Source organism: Salvelinus alpinus, chromosome 1 (genome assembly GCF_045679555.1).
Source record: "Salvelinus alpinus chromosome 1, SLU_Salpinus.1, whole genome shotgun sequence".
Classification (NCBI taxonomy): Eukaryota; Metazoa; Chordata; class Actinopteri; order Salmoniformes; family Salmonidae; genus Salvelinus; species Salvelinus alpinus.
This window is the reverse complement of record NC_092086.1, coordinates 75,549,725-75,566,252: the sequence shown is the minus strand read 5'-3', so window position 1 is coordinate 75,566,252 and position 16,528 is coordinate 75,549,725. Positions and strand designations below refer to the sequence as shown.

The window sequence follows — 16,528 nt, the reverse complement described above, 5'->3', positions numbered from 1 at the left end:
TGGACAAAGGCGTGATCCGAAAGCGCTATGGGTCCGATTCTACACGTGGCTGAATTTATGAAACTCTTTGGGATAAAAATGTAATCTATACGGGAGTAGGTGTTATGGACATTAGAGTAGTATGTATAGTCCATAGATGAGCTATTAGTCTCTCTCCAGATATCTATCAGTCCCATCTCTTTAGTAAGAGAGTTCAACATCTTTGCAGATCTAGGATTTGTGGTGGGGACTTGAGATGATTTGTCTAGGGTTGGGTTCAGGGTACAATTAAAATCTCCGGCCAACACTCCAAAGGAAACACAATGCTCATTGAACAGGGTTATCATTTTCGACATAAAAGCAGGAGTATCTGTGTTAGGGGCGTATATGTTTAAGAGAGTAATTGGTTGCCCATACAGTGACCCAGTTATCAAAATAAATCTCCCCTCCGGATCAGATATGTTTTTGTCAATTATGAATGGAACATTCTTATGGATAAGTATGGCTGTGCCTCTACTGTTGGATTTGAAAGATGAGAAATACACCTGTCCCACCCAAGCTCTGCGGAGTTTGGCATGTTCAGCATCACAGAGGTGTGTCTCTTGCAATAGCGCGATGTCTGCTTTTTCCTTTTTTAGAGCACATAGTATCTTTTTCCGTTTTATTGCATGACCTAGACCATGGCAGTTCCATGTCAATAGATTTAAGGTACTAGTCATCGTCATCGAACAGTAATCGAACTTTAGTGCAAGTCATCTCTGGGTAAAGGTGGATAGTAGTTACAGCTGCGTTCACATAAAAGGAAAATAAATGGTTTACATAAAATAACAGTCTCTGAACACCCCAGCCGAGTTCCCAAACAACTCGACATATCCCGTTGGATCTATTACCTCCCCGCTCAGTCACAATTCTGTGTTCCAACAACAACAACAAAAAAAAACGGGAACAGTTAGCAACGCACAACGTCTCCCCCTCCCCACCAAAGAAATGCCTCATCCTCTCCACCCCGCATTGGGTAAATGACAACGTAGCCCCCGTCCAGACCACATTAAAAATGGGAGAAAATAAAATCAATAGCCCAGCCTACATATAGTAGGCCTAGGTTATAATATGGAGCCTATCCCTCTCAGCTAAAGGAACATAAATATAGATTAGACGGCTATAATGACATTTAGCAGGGCGGGTGGGTCTTTGGATATCGGCTATATGTTGTCTTACCTCCTTTAGTAATAATAGTAATCGCATTTAGTCATTGGTCCATTTCTCATTGACCGGGGTTGTCTTTCAAAAAACGTTTTGCCTCTTCGGGAGTTTTGAAGTGTCGCAGGGCTCCTTGGTAAAGAATCCTGAGCTCGTTTGGGTATTTGAATCCCCTAAAGATGCCTCGGTCAATGGAGTATTTCTTCACCTCGTCAAATTCTCGGCGCTTTCGGCGTATTCCAGCTGACAGGTCCTGTAGTAAGATGAGTTTGGCGTTTCCCACTGTAATGGTGTTGGTTTTCGCCGCCTGTAGGACTCGTTCCTTGTCGGTGAATCTCAAGAAACGTATGGTGATTGGGCGCGGTGGTTGTCTGGCTGCTGGTGGGGGCCTCAGTGCTCGGTGAGCTCTCTCGAGTTCTATGGGTCTGTCGGTGGACAGGTGGAGCCACTCGGGAAGTTTGTCTTGCAGGTAGCGGATCAGTGGCATGTTTCCCTCTTCTTTTTCGCCCAGATTTAATAGAACACAATTATTCCTTCGCCCCCTGTTTTCCAGGTCCTCTGTTTTCTCTTCCAGCTGCTCTATTTTTTTTTTAGCATATGCTATTGTTTCCATGGCGTCTGTCAATAAGTTTTCCGTGGATAGGATTCGCCCCTCTGCCTCGTCCAGGCGCCCCGCGTTTATGGTTATCTTGTTGTTTATGTCAGGCAAAGCATTTTCCAGGATTGTCACCTTGCCCCCTATCGCACTGAGCTGAGCGTTAATGGCATCTAGTTTAGTGTTGAGTTCTGTACGTTGGGATCTCAGCTCAGAAAAGATGTCTTCGACAGAGTGCGAGGTTGGCCTTCGTTGGGCCTCGGGGGGGAACGGGTCCTCTTGCTCCTGGCTAATGGCGCTAGCTTTTTCTGAAGCTAGCTGCTTCTTGGAGGCTTTTTCCGTCGCTAGTGCTCGGGTCCGGGTAAAAATGTCACCTGTAGTGTCGCCTTTTGTAGCCGCCATGACTTTTTGACTAAAGCTAAATGAGTTTAAACTTGAAGTGGAGGTAAGATTAGGAATTGGAAACTACTTGTGCGGAGCTCCTAGTTCATGCGGCCATCTCGTTCAGGGGTCACGTGATCCCCCCGAAATAACGTTTCTAACCAAATTTGGCTATTCACATCCCTTGGTCAGTTTGCCTTGCACTAGGAAGGTGTCTGTGCTTGAAAGGACGCTGTATGCCTGAATAATTGTTCTTCATGTTTCCTCAGTCTGTATGAACTCGTCATGCCTACATAACCCAAATAAGACTAACCAGCTCTCTGCATTGAAAAACATTGACCTAGACAACAAGACAGTATAAAAAGTATCAGTAACACTTTACTTGACACCCAGCGTTCGAACACATTATGACACGGTCATAACCATGTAATGATATGTCATAACAGCTGACATAACTTGTCATAAACTGTTATAATATGCTCATAACACAGTCATGACACATATTTAGACCTGTTGTAACATATATTGCGTTATTTTATGTCACCTACATGAGAGTGTCAAAACCCACAAAACCTACCACAGTAGTTATTTCATGGCTGACTATGACACCTAAATAAGAGTGTCAAAACCTCAGGCCAAACCTCAGGCCAAATCAGGCCAAACATTCCATTACACCATAGCCTACATGTCAACAGGATGTTTATGTTGTGTATATAAATATTTTTAATTGATCACATTAAATTATAATTGTAATTGCGCACACATTGATGTCAGACATGCACCTACCCCAATGCTCTGTTGATGGTGACAGAGATGAATGCAGGAGCAGACTTCAGGAGTAGGACAAGACACCCTCTTTTTGACTGATGACAGATATAAGGGGCATGTACGTGATTGGCCTTTCTGACTTGTATGATTATGATGGTCGCAATGCTTCTTGATAGTGTCATAAAGTGTATTTCTTTAGTCCAAGTAATGACACGGGATGGTCATAATGCTTCTTGACAGGGGTATAAAGTGTATTTTCTTAGTCTAAGTAAAGTGACACAGGATGGTTTGCCACACAGAAGAAATATCATCCTGCGCAGAGAAGCAACTTCACAAAATTTTCTAGAGTTTTCCCCGTTAGTTAACACCATCAACCTTTCCCTTTACTGTGAGAATTGTGATCGAATAAACACAATATTAACCACTTTCAATGAAACATACCAAAACAAAACGAACTATGAAAGACTTAGTATGCAAACTAACTATGAAAAGAGATTTTGTTGTAGGCAGAACGCATCGGAGTATAATTCTATTGCATTGACAGGCACGACTCAGGCCTGTACTCTACACAGACCAGTGCGCCATAACCAATCAGAGCTGCAATAGGCCTATATGCAAATAGACCATTGCCATATATGGGTCTGTGCTATTCTCTTTGAACTGGACTGTTTTTACAGCATGAACAGTTGTGAGTAGATGCGAACGTTTAGAGCTCAAAGCGAGAGCTACATGTAGTGACGTGTGCACATTTGTACATTTATTCATACCCTTTGCTAGTTAGAGAGTTATTAGCCCAATTATAGATTATTTTTAGTCAACAATGAGAAAGTGATCACTTCCTACAAAAGCAGAAAACGTTTGCATTTCTAGACATCTTTTAAAAGCAAGTCAGATAAAGAGCTTTTTTTTTGTCTTAAAGGGGCAGTGTTGTATTTTGAGACAGGCTTGTATAAGATGAGTAGCCAACAGGCAGAGGTTAGCATAATTTGTCTTATTCTCTGTAATAATGGTATGGGAATGATGCATTTTATTTTGTAAAGTGGTTTCTTGCATCAAACAACACAACAACATTTTCAGTCCCTCCTTGTCTGAAGGACGAGTGGATAAACAGGTTAATGTCAAGCCCTGCATTTTTTTACTCATGGAATGTAGAACTACATTGAACACCACACATTGGCTGCTACTGTAGGCTGAATGATAGAACAGCTATTTCCATGTTAAAATGTTATGCAACATTTTCTCCATTGTTTTTGATAGCAGGCCACTCTGGTAGGCCTACATCATAATCAAATAGCAGTAGAATACCACTATTAAAACTAACAGCCTCAGTGTTAAAAGTAAACGAGGGCCGGAAGTTGAACAGAATTTTGACAACATTCAAGTTTGTGCTCAAATGAGAGGGACCGTTAGCCAACGTTAGCCAGTCAGTTTGGGTGCTTGACTGCCGTTGTGTGGTCAGAACGCTCGGATCCTCGGCGAAAGTGTCCAATGTGCGCTCTGAACATTCCGACAGCAAAACGCTCAAAATGTACAAACAGACAATCTGACAACGCTCTGTAAAATTAAGAATGCCCAGAGCGCACTATGAAATTACGAACGCCAGAGCGCACTCTGAGCGCAGTCTGGCACTCCATATTGAATTTAGGAACACACCCTTTATGACCATATTATGACAGGTTATGACAAGTTATGTCAGCTGTTATGACATATTATGACATGGTTATGACCATAACGTGTTATGACACTGGGTGTCAACTAAAGTGTTGCCAAAGTATCTGCAGTCTATGTATTGAGGTGGTCGGACTATGATGTGAGAGGGTTTCCATATCCTGTGTAGTCACAGTGCTTTCGTAGCTTCTGTAGTGTGAAGGTCTGTCGGGTTCACATGCATCGTACAGTATAACGGCCCTCCATTGCATAGCTGTTCCAGCTCAGATCTGGACAGCTGTAGTGTGTGAAATGTTTGCAGCTGCAATATCAGGAGACCGAGAGACATTCTCAGACACTGCTACTTGCCTCAACCTACAGCTCGACTAATGGTTATGGGGAAGAAACACACTCAAAACACACAGGCCCATTACTGCACTGCTGAGGTTATCACTATCAAGTTGTAAGTTAACAGTGTTGTCTGCCCATGTCAGCCCAGTAGACTCATTCCAATTTCGTAATGCAACAACATCTTTAATTTAGAAAGTGTATCCATTGCAAAAATCTGGATGGTCAGCTTTAATCAGAGCGACATTTAAAGATGCAGTAAGTCATGTCAGAAGGTAGCAGATTCTTTACTTACCATCAACAGCTGCAAATTCCAATGAACCTACATCATGTTTTGAATTTCACTTTCCTTGCTTTGTCTAACAACACTACTATGAGCCTAGCAAATACGTTTTGTGGATCAGAGTGCAGTATTTATTTAGTTTCATAGAACAAACGTTTGCATGTTTTGCTCACTGGGTTTAGCCACAGAGGGATCAAGGTTGCCCTGGCAAGTTCAGGGGGGTTGCCCTGGCAAGTTCAGTGCCTCAGAGGGAGTCAACTTCTGCATTGCACAACAAAATCCCATGATTGGTGAATCTGTTCGGAATTAACAGCTAGAGCGACAGCTAAAATGGCTTTGAAAAAATAAGATTTCAGCTAATAAGGAGAAGTATCTAACAAAATAACAACATTATGTTATTCACTAATCATAAACTATTTACATATAATAGACATTTCGGTACATATAATAGACGTTTTGTGGACAAAACAGTCTATTAAGAGTGCTGATGAGTGACGACTGTTTAGGAATGTGTGGGAATGGGCATGGGGAGGCCAGCAGGGGGGTGGTTGGCGGGAACTGGGAAAGAGCCCAATTTGGTCCTCCGCTGTTGAAGCTGAACATGCAGGAGTCAGCTGTGTAACAAGAGAAAGGGTTTTGATTCAGGGCAAGAGCATCGTGACCAGCCCACACCCCTCCATATCTGCTCACGGTGGTAGTGGAGGGAGGGGTTGGAGTAGCGGGTCGGGGTAGAATTAGTAGAAGTTGGGACTAGGGTGTAGAAGTAGAAGTTGGGACTAGATTGAGGGTAGGCAAAGGGGCTAGGGCAGGGGTTCCGCTAGCGGAACACCGACAACATTCCGCTGAAATTTAGAAATGTAGAAATATGTAACTTTCACACATTAACAAGTCCAATACAGCAAATGAAAGATAAACATCTTGTTAATCTACCCAGGGTGTGTGCGATTTAAAAAATGATTTACAGCGAAAGCACAACATATGATTATGTTAGGTCAGAGCCAAGTCACAAACACACACAGCCATTTTTTCAGCCAACGATAGGAGTGACAAAAAGCAGAAATATAGATAAAATTAATCACTAACCTTTGATGATCTTCATGAGATGACACTCATAGGACATCATGTTACACAATACATGTATGTTTTGTTCGATAATGTGCATATTTATATAAAAAAATCTCAGTTTACATTGGCGCGTTACGTGCAGTAATGTTTTGATTCCAAAACATCCGGTGATTTTGCAGAAATACTCATAATAAACATTGATGAAAGATGCAAGTGTTATTCACAGATTTAAAGATAAACTTATCCTCTATGCAACCGCTGTGTCAGATTTCAAAAAAACTTTACGGAAAAATAATAATCTGAGAACGGGGCTCAGAACCCAAAATAGCCAAAGAAATAGCCGCCATTTTGGCGTCAACAGAAGCTACAAAAAACACTATAAATATTCACTTACCTTTGATGATATTCATCAGAAGGCACTCCCAGGAATCCCAGTTCGACAATAAATGACTGATTTGTTCCATAAAGTTCCATAAAGCCCATCATTTAGCCACTTGTTGTTAGCATGTTCAGCCCAGTAATCCATCTTCATGAGGCACGATAACTTCCTCCAGACAAAAACTCAAAAAGTTCCGTTACAGGTCGTAGAAACAAGTCAAATGATGTATGCAATCCATATTTAGGATGTTTTTAACATTAATCATCAATAAGGTTCCAACCGGATAATTTTATTGTCTGAAGAAAAGCATTGGAACGAGAGAGTCGTGACCGCGCATAATGAGCCCGAGGCTCTCTGCCATACCACTCAGTAAAAGAGCTCCTATGAGCCCCTCCTTTATAGTAGAATGCTAAAACCAGTATCTAAAGAGGGTGACATCTTGTGGAAGTCCTAGGAAGTGCATGCACATCCATAATTAACAGGGATTTCAACAGGCACTGTTTTGAAAATCGATTTCTCACTTCCTGTTTGGATTTCTTCTCAGGATTTTGTCTGTCATATGAGTTCTGTTATACTCACAGACATCATTCAAACAGTTTTAGAAACTTCAGAGTGTTTTCTATCCAATAATACTAATAATATGCATATATTAGCATCTGGGACAGAGTAGGAGGCAGTTCAGTTTGGGCACGCAATTCATCCAAAAGTGAAAATGCTGCCCCCTATCCCTAAAAAGTTTTAACAAACCTAACGCAATGGTAAATCTATGCGCCGGCGGAAGCGCTATAGGTTATGGGGTGTGTCAGAATTATTTGTAATATTTTCACTATCACTATTATCAGCGCACTTGCTGGCGTTGGCGTGAAAGGGCTGTGAGTGTGCCCCTCACTGGCCAATCAGAATGTGCTCCATGTCGAAATATGTGGTTGCTTCAGGTTATGTATTTACGGTCTTTTATATATTGTCTTGGAATCAAATCCAATTCCAATGTTAGTCCGTTATAGTTTATTAAATGGCAACGAAATAAAACATTTTTGCATCTTTGCTAAATAGGTTAACTTGAACCCATTTGCAGTCCATGTTGTTCTAAGTAATTGCATTGTCAAATAGCATTCACACTAATATAGGGGCTTGGCCTACTGTAAATTGCATTATGGGTGAGCATGAACACGCAAAACATTGTCAATAAGCAATACTAAAATCATTATTGATAAGGCCTAAAAAGTGAAAGAATAATTGTAATCAAATTCTAAACCAAATGAAACAACAACTTCTTTGAAATAGGCTACAGTATGTCAAACTTCTTGGCACCGTAATGTCTCTCCATTTTTAATACTATTAAAAAACGCAGACTATTGGAGGGTTTTATGCACATCCAAAATGGGACCTGCATGGCTAAAATAATGTGGGCCTGCTTACAATGCATAGCTAAAAAGGGAATGTCAGCTCACTGTTTTACTCCTCTCAAACTTGATATTTTAATACTTTACGATTGCATTAGGCAGGACAAAAAAAGAATTAATTGAGACGAGAGGAGGCTGTGCTTGGTTTTTATACAAATAAAACAAAACGGGAAAAAACATTCGTTTTTTATGTTTCTAAATACGAAGTATACAGACCACTTAAGCACATTAGGCAACTCTTGTTCCATTGGTAGTGTGCGTCACGGCTGAATAGATTACGTTTCCGCCGTCAATATTAATGCCATAACCAACTGCGTTACCGCTAAAACCAGCTTTCTTAAATATCCCTATCAGTGCTGCCTGAAATTAGCACTTTGGATAAGACAGGTAAATTGCCGAACCTGGCGTTAGGGCAGGAAAATGCCAGTGCGCCAGTTTTTACATGAAGAAATTGCAAACTAACGTGCGTTTTGACACTAGTGCCGCCTTAACGGCAGCCGAAAATAGAGCCCCTACCACTCCAGTATCCCTGGACATTGTAAATATGGTATTGGAACTGACCCTGGACCTGACCCTGTATATAGTTTCTATAGCTTCCTTACCTTCTCATGTTCTTCTTATTTCTATTTCTTGTGTTTTTGTTCTACTTTACTTTTTTGTATAGTACTACTGAAATTGATTACTGTATTGTTGGTAAAGAGCTTACAAAAAAGGCATTTTACTGTACTTGTGCACGTGACAATAAAAGTTGAAACTATTTATAACGTCAACAACTAGGAAATACAACATTCAGAGGAGCATTTGAGAGCAGCACGACGTCATAAGAATGAATAAATGAATTGAATTAGGGAAGGGGTCTGTAGTGTCCATTATGGGCGCAAAGTAACGTGATTGACTTCTGGGGGTCATATGATAATATTCAACTATTGTGGCAGATGCATGGATGAATTTACACGAGACAGGAATGGGAGATGGTTTGGGAAAACTAAACCAACAAGGGGCTCTACAACATCTCAGGCATGAGTGGAATAGTGTGAGACATTTAAGAGAAAGACTGACCTTGGTTCAAATAGTATTTGTTTTCTTTCAATTACTTTAATTAAAACTGCACTTAAATTAGCTTGCCTGGCACAATTGAACCAATGGAATTCATGGGTTTTACGTTGCATCACAATATTGTTATGATGATTCTCTTGAGCACTGCTCCCCGACTGAGCGTTTTACTTAAATCATTTTCAGTTGGTGCTGATAAAGATTTCGTCCAAAGTTCATCATAGTGGCTTGGAAACATGATGCCATTTCAAAAGGAGCCAAATAATTTGCAGGAAAACCTTTTGTCATCATTGTGATTGACTTTAGATGCACTATAAGTTTTGCTAGCTACAGTAGCTAAGATTGAGGGGACAGCACCAGATTTTAGCTAGCTAACGTTAGCATTCTAGCAATTTTTGACAAACTTTGCAAGCTAATGGCAACATGAACATCTCTCTAAAGTATATTTGACAATATCATAATGATAGCAGTTATGTAGCAATATCAACGTTTTTCCACACCACTATAGTTTAATTTAGATTAAACAATTATCAGCCACCGTTTAGAATGACTGGGTACCACTAATTGTCCGGCAAAACTATGGCTGAGGCATCTTTAGAACATTCATAATAATGGCATGAAGCGACCGAGTGACGGAGGTGCAACCCATGAACAGCCCCAAAAGTGAAAAACCTGCCCATCTGGCCCTCCAGATAGGCACAATCAAACACTCTTTGCTGGAAAGAAAACAAATACTAATTGAACGCAGGTCTGTTTCCAACATGATGGATTTAGCATTTAGGATCATCAGCGAAGGGCCTGCCTCCGTCCCCCAACAGACACATGTCCCCGCCCCCATGATTTGCTTCCAACGCTGCCAAAATGTTCTTTATGCAAATACTCTGTCTGGATGAAAACCTAACGATGATCAGACTAGATATGCTGTTCAAAGTGTCTTTGCATGCGGATAGGAAAGGCTAGCCACACACACACACACACACACACACACACACACACACACACACACACACACACACACACACACACACACACACACACACACACACACACACACACACACACACACACACACACACACACACACACGAGAGGCCTGCATTGATGTAAGGTTGGCAATAAAGAGAGAAAAATTCATATCATTCACTTGACATGTAAATAACATTCTGGATATAACTTTGTAAGGACTGTGTTTGTGCAAAATGTTTCTTGAAAAAACAGTGTTGCCAGCTCAAATGCTGATTGTTGCATCAATCGAAACTGGACGTTCTAAATAAGTATTCTAATCAAGCGTTCTAATCACACCGGTTTGATCGTACGCTACAGGGACCACTGTAGAATAATCACAACCGTTTGTTGGTACGTGTGAAAAGGTAAAAATTAATGTTAAAAAAAGCAGCTAAGCTGAAGTATTGATTAGTCTTGAGCATTTTAGTTTTGGAGTCGGAGTCGAAAGAGAGTCAATTCCAAATACTCATCAAGCAGGAGTCGGGAGTCGACTCCAAAAGATATTGGATCGAATCCGAAAAACACTAGATCCCCTCCACAAGCACTATAGTCGGGGGATGGGGGGACGGGGGAACGGGGGGAGGGGTGGAGTAGGCTTATATGCAAATAGACTATTGCCATATATGGATCTGTGCCATTCACTTTGAACTGGACTGTTTTTACAGCATGAGAGGTTGTGTGTAGATGTGATTGTTTTGAGATCAAAGTGAGAACTACATGTAGCGATGTGTGCACATTTGTACATTTGTTCATATCCTTTGCTAGTTAGTGAGTTATTAGCCCAGTTATAGATCATTTTTAGTCAGCAATGGGGGAGTGATTGCTTCCTTACAAGGGCACAAAAACAAAACAAAAAACGTGTGCATTTCTAGACATCTTTTAAAAGCGAGTCAAGTAAAGAGCTTTTTATGTCTTGAACGGGCAGTGTTGTATTTTGAGACAGGCTTGAATAAGCTAGTAGCCAATAGGCAGAGGTTAGCATGATTTCTCTGATTTTGTTTGTAGTGGCTTCCTTTCCTCTTTACCATAGCCACTGCCCAAGCCTGAAGCAGGGTTGTTTCGGACGCATACAGTCCACTCTCAACGTTTCCAAACGGCCAAACATTCAATGAGATCCAGGGATATGGTGCAACAAAAAATGTTTATTCTTCTTATCTAACAAAAAGGTATTCTCCAATCAACTTAAAGCAGAGATTACTTGAAATGCAAATACATAATATAATATGACCTGTCTGTCTGTATTTCTGTATGTATGTCTGTATGTTCAAACAACTATATCGCTCCCGCATCTAGCAAGGACTCCTTCCCCCGAAGGCCCAACTTCCTGCCTTTATACTAACACAATTAACACAGTACAATGAATGGGCAAGAGGGGGGGCCAAAAACTGAGTTACACTAATAACAAATGAATATATCTCAATCAGGTAAATAAATCATAAAGGTACGTACCTAATATTTCATCATATACATTAATATTTAATATATTTACACAAATGTACATGGAGCTCAGTATGTTCAGTCTTTTATACAAATATGTCCAAATCGGCTCTAACACTCTGTAATAATGGTAAGGGAATAATGCATTATTTTGTAAAGTGGTTTCTTGCATCAAACAACACAACAGGAGGCTGAAGAAATTTGGCTTGTCACCTAAAACCCTCACAAACTTTTACAGATGCACAATTGAGAGCATCCCACAACCGCAAGGCTCTCGAGAGGGTGGTGTGGTCTGCACAACACATCATCAGGGGCAAACTACCTGCCCTCCAGGACCCCTACAGCACCCAATGTCACAGGAAGGCAAAAAAGATCATCAAGGACAACAACCACCCGAGTCACTGCCTGTTCACCCTGCTACCATCCAGAAGGCGAGGTCAGTACAAGTGCTGCTGCCTACATACAGACTTGAAATCATCTGCCACTTTAATAAACGGATCACTAGTCACTTTATTAATGCCACTTTAATAATGTTTACATATCTTGCTTTACTCATCTCATGTACAGTTGATGTCGGAAGTTTACATACACCTTAACCAAATACATTTAAACTCAGTTTTTCACAATTCCTGACATTTAATCCTAGTAAATATTTCTTGTTTTAGATCAGTCAGAATCACCACTTTATTTTAAGAATGTGAAATGTCAGAATAATAGTAGAGTGAATGATTTATTTCAGCTTTTATTTCTTTCATCACATTCCCAGTGGGTCAGAAGTTATCATACACTCAATTAGTATTTGGTAGCATTTGGTAGCATTTGCTGTTGTTCTGGGATTGATTTGCACTTTTCGCACCAAAGTACGTTCATCTCTAGGAGACAGAACGCGTCTCCTTCCTGAGCAGTATGACGGCTGCGTGGTCCCATGGTGTATATACTTGCGTACAATTGTTTGTACAGATGAACGTGGTTCCTTCAGGCGTTTAGAAATTGCTCCCAAGGATGAACCAGACTTGTGGAGGTCTACAATGTTTTTCTGAGGTCTTGGCTGATTTCTTTTGATTTTCCCATGATGTCAAGCAAAGAGTCACTGAGTTTGAAGGTAGGCCATGAAATACATCCACAGGTATACCTCCAATTTACAAAAATTATGTCAATTAGCCTATCAGAAGCTTTTAAAGCCATGACATAATTTTCTGGAATTTCCCAAGCTGTTTAAAGGCACAGTCAACTTAGTGTATGTGAACTTCTGATCCACTGGAATTGTGATACAGTGAATTATAAGTGAAATAATCTGTTTGTAAACAATTGTTGTAAAAATTACTTGTGTCATGCACAAAGTAGATGTCCTAACCGACTTGCCAAAACTATAGTTTGTTAACAAGAAATTTGTGGAGTGGTTGAAAAACAAGTTTTAATGACTCCAACATAAGTGTATGTAAACTTCCGACTTCAACTGTAGCTACTGTTTTTTATACCATCTATTGCATCTTGCCTATGCCGCTCTGTCATTGCTCATCCATATATTTATATGTATATATTCTTATTCCATTCCTTTACTTAGATTTGTGTGTATTGGGTAGTTTATGTGGAATTGTTAGATTATATGTTAGATATTGCTGCACTGTCGGAACTAGAAGCACAAGCATTTTCGCTACACTCGCAATAACATCTGCTAACCATGTGTATGTGACCAATACAATTTGATTTGATTTGAACAACATTTTGAGTCACCTCCTTGTCTGAAGGATGAGTCGATTAACAGGTTAATGTCAATCCCTGCATGTTTTTTCAAGTCTCATGGAATGTAAGCCTACATTGAACACCACACATTGGCTGCTACTGTAGGCTGAATGATATAGCAGCAATTTCCATGTTAAAATGTTATGAGATGCATTTTTTCTATTGTTTTTGATGGTAGGCCACTCTGTTAGGCCTACATTATGATCAAATAGCAGTAGCCTACTTGACCACTGTTAAAACTAACTTAAAGCGATTACAGCTTTAGTGTTCACTGTAAATGCGAGCTGGAAGTTACACACTGTTCAAGTTTGCACTCAGCAGACCTGAAATTTGCTCAGTGATTATTATTTTTTTAGGGATTGTTAGCCAATGTTAGCCAGTTAGATTGGTTGCTTGAATGCCGTTTTGTGGTCATAACGCTCGGATCAACCCTACTTGTGTTATGACACTGGGTGCCAACTAAAGTGTTACCAAAGTATCTGCAGTCTATGTATTGAGGTGATCGGACTATGATGTGAGAATATTTGCGGCCTGAGCTGAGGGGTTTCCATATCCTGTGTAGTCACAGTGCTTTCGTAGCTTCTGTAGTGTGAAGGTCTGTTGGTTCACATGCATCGTACAGTATAACGGCCCTCCATTGCATAGCTGTTCCAGCTCAGATCTGGGCAGCTGTAGTGTGTGAAATGTTTGCGGCTGCAATACCAGGAGACCAAGAGACATTCTCAGACACTGCTACTTGCCTCAACCTACAGCTCGACTAATGATTATGGGGAAGAAACACACTCAAACACACAGGCCTATTACTGCACTGCTGAGGTTATCACTATCAAGTTGTAAGTTAACAGTGTTGTCTGCCCATGCCAGCCCAGTAGACTCATTCCAATTTCGTAATGCAACAACATCTTTAATTTAGAAAGTGTATCCATTGCAAAAATCTGGATGGTCAGCTTTAATCAGAGCGACATTTAAAGATGCAGTAAGTCATGTCAGAAGGTAGCAGATTCTTTACTTACCATTAACAGCTGCAAATTCCAATAAAACTACATCACACTTTGAATTTCACTTTCCTTTCTTTGTCTAACAACACTACCATTAATCTAGCAAATAAGTTTTGTGGATCAGAGTGCAGAATTTATTTAGTTTCATTGTACAAACGTTTGCATGTTTCTGTCACGTTTCAGGTAAGACCAAAATGCAGACTGTGTCAAATTAACTATGTTTATTACAGCAAAAGGAGCAGGCAAACGACAGGTCAAGGCAGGCAGGGGTCGCTAATCCAGTCGTGGGGGACAGGTACACTACGGCAGGCAGGCTCATGGTCAGGGTGGGCAGAAAGGTCCAAACCGGGAAAACTAGAAAGCAGGAACAAACAAGAGACAGGAGCTGAGGGGAAATGCTGGTAGGCTTGACGAAACAAAATGAGCTGGCAACAGACAAACAGAGAACACAGGTATAAATACACAGGGGATAATGGGGAAGATGGGCGACACCTGGAGGGGGGTGGAGACAAGCACAAGGACAGGTGAAACAGATCAGGGCGTGACAGTTTCACTCACTGGGTTTAGCCACAGGGGGAGCAAGGTTGTCCTGGCAAGTGCAGGGGGGTTGTCCTGGCAAGTGCAGGGGGGTTGCCTAGCAACATGTGCCTCAGAGGGAATCAACTTCTGCACTGCGTGACAAATTCCCATGATTTGTGAATCTGTTCTGAATTAACAGCTAGAGCGACAGCTAAAATGGCTTTGAAAAAATACGACTTCAGCTAATAAGGAGAAGTATCTAACAAAATAACAACATTATGTCATTCACTAATCATAAACTAGTTACATAAAATAGACATTTCAGTACATTTGTGGACATAATTCTTACTTACTCAACCTTTAAGAGTGCTGATGAGTGACGATTGTCTTGGGATGTTGGGGAATGGGCATGGGGAGGCCGGCAAGGGGGTTGGTGGCAGGAGCTGGGAATGAGACTCATTTGGTCAGCCCCCTGTTGAAGGTGAAAATGCAGGAGACAGCTGTGTAACAAGAGACAGGGTTTTGATTCAAGGCAAGGACACCGTGACCAGCTCACATTCCACCCCTCCATGTCCCCTCATAGTGGGTAGGGGTTCAGTGTTTGAGGTTGGGACTGGGGTGAGGGTAGACATAGTGTGTGCAGGTTGGGCTGCAGGCTGTTGCCATTGCCAATTGGCCAGATCACACCACAGACTGGCAGGGTTGGGATGCCTGTCTCCCCAAGGCACTTCACCCACATTGGACTTTCTCTGCCTCAGTGCTGGTCTCCTCTTTCTTTGTCCAGGCCCTGTAACCCTGCTGCAAATAGACCAAGCAGTATGTTCCGACAGGAGGATGACAATGATGCTGCCAATGGTGCTGTCGGACATTTCAAGATGTTACGTTTAATCACTGACCTTTCACCTTTGAAACAAAGACAGTATTGTCAAGATTAGCAACTATATTATTAGCCACGTTAGCTAGCTCATCTAGCTAAATTGGTTGAAGAATTGTTCTGACTAGAAAACTGTAGAACGCAATCATTTATGCACACTTCAACAAAAACAACACTGAGCTGTGCATGAGGGCCCCCGCCGACCCAGAGGACTGGGTAAGAGCATCTTGACTGGCAGCATCACTGCTTGGTATGTCAACTATACCGCCCTCGGGCACATGGCACTATAGAGGGTGGTGCGGACAGCCCAGTACATCACTGGGGCCGAGATCCATGCCATCCAGACCTCTATGTCAGGCAGTGTGAAAGGAAGGACCAGAAAATTGTTAAAGACTCCAGCCAACTAATTCATAGACTGTTCTCTCTGCTTCTGCACGGCATGTGGTACCAGAGCAACAGGTCTGACACCAACAGGCTCCTGTACAGCTTCTATTTCCAAGCCATAAGACTGATAAATAGCTAACAAAATGGCAACACGGACTATATGCATTGACCCTTTAATTGTATTTTTGGACTGACTCAAAAAACACTCACAGAACTCTACACACTCCCACTGACACACCAACAGACGCACACTCACACACACATACACTTAATTTGCCCACACACACATATAACATGCACACACATTCATACTGACTCTACACACACACTCACATACAATCATCATATACTGTCACGATCGTCATTTGAAGGAGACCAAGGTGCAGCGTGGTATGCGTACATTCTCTTTATTAAAAGAATGAACACCGAACAAACTAAACAAAATAACAAACGAAACGTGAAGCTAT

At 41.3% G+C, this 16,528-nt stretch overlaps 1 long non-coding RNA gene across 1 annotated transcript; it reads right to left on the bottom strand.

The window, feature by feature from the left end:
• Positions 1 to 14,490: 14,490 nt before the first annotated feature.
• Positions 14,491 to 15,792, bottom strand: LOC139551518 (uncharacterized). The gene is made up of 3 exons (XR_011670295.1): positions 15,157 to 15,792; positions 14,843 to 14,955; positions 14,491 to 14,638 (listed from the first exon to the last, which is right to left on the bottom strand). It is a non-coding gene; the product is annotated as an uncharacterized lncRNA (long non-coding RNA).
• Positions 15,793 to 16,528: the final 736 nt, after the last annotated feature.